General features: G+C 46.6%; 1 pseudogene; it reads left to right on the top strand.

Moving 5' to 3' along the window:
• The first annotated feature begins 775 nt into the window (after window positions 1-775).
• LOC102474836 (nuclease-sensitive element-binding protein 1-like) lies at window positions 776-2,014 on the top strand (annotated as a pseudogene).
• Window positions 2,015-4,656: the final 2,642 nt, after the last annotated feature.

The raw sequence follows: 4,656 nt of genomic DNA, 5'->3' as shown, positions 1-4,656 counted from the left end.
TGTGAATCCCTCCTGGCAGGGTGGCTGGGCAGACTGACTGGGACTGGCTGTGCAGCCATGGTGTCTGTGTGGCAGGAAGGGCGCGTGCATGGATGGACATGGGTGCTCGAGTGTGAGCCTTCCAAACAAATGTGACTGCATAGTACGTCAAGAGATCTTTGCTCCTATTTGTGGCAGACAATTGGTTCTCAGCCCAGAAGTTTCTTGATGTTTCTTCTTAGCAAAAAGAGTGGCGAGTAGTCCCTGTCTTGAGTGCTACGTGGCATCAGGTGCTGGCACATTCCAGTCAGCACAGGAAGTGCAGTCTTTCACCCAGAGTGCTGGGAAAGCCAGATATGGGCTGGCCCCTGGAGCCAGTGCATAAGCAGACACAAGGGTTTCAGCAAAAGGACCTCAGGGCAGGACCAACCTGCCTGAGTGAGAACAACCAAGACCCTGACTGCAGCAAAATCCTGACTGGCAGAACAGAAGCAGACCCTCAGCCCCACTGGCTGATGGTTGTTACATGACTTAATGGGAGGATTAATGCCTAGTAACTCAACACAGGTTCACTCAAGTGTGCCTGCTGCCACTCTCCATTCATCTTCCTATTGTTTAAAAAAATCTTCTGTTTAGTTTTTGTTCTAAAAAATCCTCCTAGTAATTCCGTCGGTAGCAGGAGCAGAGAGAGAACCCCAGAGAGCCCTGAGCAGCCCCACTGTGCCGGCCTAGTTACCATCACATCCCTGGAGGAGCCGCAGCTACCTTAGCCACCCCTGTCACCACGATGGTAACCATGAGCAGCAAGGCCGAGACCTAGCAGCTGCCAGCCAGCCCCGCCCCTCAGGGCTGCCAACACCAAGCCCAGCACCACCCTCAGCAGGGCAGGGAGTTGCGCCCCAGCGGCCTCAAATCAGTGGCGCCTGCCTACAGGGACAAGAAGGTCATTGCAAGGAAGGTTTTGGGAACAGTAAAATGGTTCAATGTAAGAAATAGATATGGTTTCATTAATAGGAGTGACACCAAGGGAGATGTATTTGTACACCAGACTGCCATAAAGAAGAACATCCCGGGACAAGCAGTTAGCGTAATGGCTATGTCGCTGGACTCCCACGTAGTCAACCATGGTTTGAGGCCCGGACCCGGCGACTTAAACTCACGCTGGGCACATGTGCATGTGTGCCCAAGATCCCGAGAGGAGAATGGAGGAGAAGGGATTGTGGCGTGGCCATCCCTCCTGGGAGGGGATTTCTCGCTTTCTGTCTCTCTGTCTCTCTCCGTCTGTCTGGCAAGAGCACGCGCCCTAAAGCAAAAAGCCTCTTAAAAAAAAAAAAGAACATCCCAGGAAGTGCCTTCGCAGTGTAGGAGATAGAGGGACCATGGAGTCTGATGTCACTGACAGAGTAAAGGGTGCGGAGGAAGCAGATGTTACAGGCCCTAGTAGAGTTCCAATTCAAGGCAGAAAATATGCAGCAGACCATAACTATGGTAGACACTATCCATGTCTTAGGGGTCCTCCACACAATTACCAGCAAAATTACCAGAATAGTGAGAGTGGGGAAAAGAACGAGGGATCAGGACTGGAAAGCGCTCCCGAAGGCCAGGCCCAACAAGGACGGCCCTACCGCAGGCAAAGTTTCAACCCTTACTACATGCAGGGACCCTATGGGCTTTGATCACAGTACTCCCACCCTCCTGTGCAGGGAAAAGTGCTGGAGGGTGCTGACAACCAGGATGCAGGAGAACAAGGCAGACCAGTGAGGCAGAATATGTATCTGGGTTTACACACCATGTTTTCTCAGGGGCCCTCCTTGCCAAAGACACCCAGAGAGGACGACAATGCAGAGGATAAGGAAAATCAAGGAGATGAGACCCAAGCTCAGCAGCCACCTCAGCCTCGGCAGAGCACAGCATCAATAACCAACTCAGACGCCCAGAGAACCCTAAACCACATGACGGCAAAGAGACAAAAAGAGATGATCCACCAGCTAAAAATTCGTCCACTCCTGAGGCTGAGCAGGGCAGGGCTAAGTAAGATGCTGGTTTACCATCTCTACAGTCTTCCGGTTTAGTCATTCAGCGATAAGTGAATATGAAATTCCAGCAATAAGAAATGAACAAAAGATTCGAGCCAAAGATTTTAAATACTTGCTTTTTGCCCACTGATCAGATAACCAGAACTCTCTGCATTATCTATGCAGCATGTGGTTTTTATTATTTTTACCTAAAGATATCTCTTTTTGGTAATGACAAATGTGTTTTATAAAAAAGCCTAGTTTTTCTCAACACACATTTAAAGTTTTTAAAATTGTTTCATACAGGTCAAGTTGAGATTTTTAAGAACTTCATTTTTAATTTGTAATAAAAGTTTACAACTCGATTTTTTCAAAAAAGTCAATGAACTGTAAGCACCTGTTAATAAAGGTCTTAAATATATATATATGTATGTATCTGCCTCCAAACTCTGCTCCTAGGCATAATCATCAATAAGTGGTGCTGATAATGACCAAGTTTTCTCTGGTCATGCAAGTCTGGGAGATTCCTCTCAACTTTGCTAAGCCTGGCATGACCAGGCAGCACTGCCAGGGTGGGTCACTTCACTCTGAAGCCAGCAGCTTCCTCCCTGGGATGGGAGGAGGACAGATCTGGAGTCCAGGGTTCTGGGGCTCTTAACCATCTGTGACTCTTAGACAGAAGTGAACTGACTGCAGTGGCCCCACCCTCTTAATCCTGTGTCTTGCCACATAAAGTTTGTTGCTGTTTGTTTATACTACTTAAGAGTAAATATCCACATTGTGTGGAATTCTTCTGCAAGGAGATTTTCCTTTTCTTCCCCATTTCCTTATTCATTCATTCATTCATTCATTTATATTGGTATGAAATAATGGATATTTATTTTACACTTTCGGTTAAAATCCAAAACTTCTTTTTCTTTAATCTCAAATTGTTCCAGCTGGTTCTGTTCATCGTCACTCCCCCAAGAATGTCAGATGTAAGAGGCTCGTGTCCCTTGCTCAGTGGTGGACAGATCTGACTCTATAGGTTGGTGCCATGGATGGGTACAGTGGGCCCTACTGTTTGCTACTGAGATTCTTCCATTCCTAGTCTGGGCTGGCTTTGGACCTCCCAGGGAATGTTGTCTTCTGCTTCTCCCTAACTCTGCCCTGAGGGCAAGGCTTGGGCCTCAGCTCTGACACTCTGCAGTGCTATGGCATGCCCAGCCATGGCTATCAGGGAACACATCAGTGTCCGGTAGGGGTTGACTCATTCACATTTCCAGAGAAGGCTCTACACCAGGCATGCTGGGTGCTGGAATGGACTGAAGTAGACAGACAGCTCCCATCCTCCTAGAGCTGACAGCTGTGCAGCTCACTGGAAAACCACTTTTTTCCCGTCTGCTTGAACTCCTCCCCAGGCATTTAGATGTTCTTGGCAAGCTCCTTCCATAGGGCCCCTTCCTGGTCTATCTGGTCTTGATAGAATGTGAAGTTTTCATGTTCTGTAGACTTTGAGTTTTTACGCCCTACCTACCACCAAAGCAGCCCAGAGCCAGTGCCCCACCACCAGGCATGGGGCCCGAGAGCTGATCTGAGTCCTGGATGCTATTGGTCATAGTTTACTTCTTTCCTCCTCCTAAATAACATTTGTGTCCTGAGAAGGAAAAGAACACTGAAATAGCAAGGGGGAACATAGAAATTCTATTTTTCATCTACTCTTCAATAATGGTATGACTTTGAGTAAGTAGTTCATTCTCCCTGAGCCTCGTTTTTCTTGTCTGAAAAGTGGAAACACTACAATCTTCTCTAAATACCTCCCTGGGAAATTCCAGAAAATGAGAGGGTGCAAGAAACCATTTTGTCAACATGGTTATTGAGCATTCAAGAAGCAAAAGGTGAGATTTCTGATCCTTTGGTAGATGGATGCCCATACTCTGTCTTGCCAGCTGGTACAAGTGTGATTTGGGTAAACTACAGGTTAAAATCCTGGCTGATCACAAGACAAGATTCCTTATCTTGCCAATCTTGTCCCTACCACCAGCACTGGTGGGATAGAGATTCTGACAACCTCAATCCACAGTGAACACAAGGAATAGCAAAATGCCCAGAACTGTCCGTGGCACACAGAATACTCTGTATAAAATTGACTCTGTAAATGCACAGAGCTCTGCCTTTATCAAAGTTTTTTCAGCATTTTGTTAAAAATCCCATATCTTCCTATTCAAGCCTTTTCTAAAGAGTCATCTCAATTGCTTTTTACCTTGAGGAGGCCTGAGAGCAGCAAGGGAGACATGAGAGCAAATGGCACTGAGAATAGGCTACCTGGTCATTCCTGAATGTCTGGACGCCCACTCTTCTCCCAACATGACCCTGATCTTGGGGAAATTCTGCACAATGAGTAGGACAATGCATAGTCACATTAGTAAACAGATGACTGGGTAGTAAAAGATGTCTCCAGCAAAGCATTCTGAATACAGTATTTATGGACTCAAGTTGTTATGGGGATATTTATAGACTGGATGCAAATGTAAAACATATGGTGCACTCTTCCAGAAATACTCTTTCAATTAAGCGGTGCACAATGCTCAGCCATGCTGCTCTTTCCTCTGAAGATGCTCTCCAGCATATTTGGAAGAAATGTCACTCTGATTTGCAGAAATCGGGGTCTCTTAGAACACTC

The sequence above is a fragment of the Tupaia chinensis genome, unplaced genomic scaffold (assembly GCF_000334495.1).
Source record: "Tupaia chinensis unplaced genomic scaffold, TupChi_1.0 Scaffold000386_1, whole genome shotgun sequence".
NCBI lineage: Eukaryota > Metazoa > Chordata > Mammalia > Scandentia > Tupaiidae > Tupaia > Tupaia belangeri.
The sequence above is the reverse complement of the archived record's forward strand: the minus strand, read 5'-3'. Positions and strand labels throughout refer to the sequence as shown.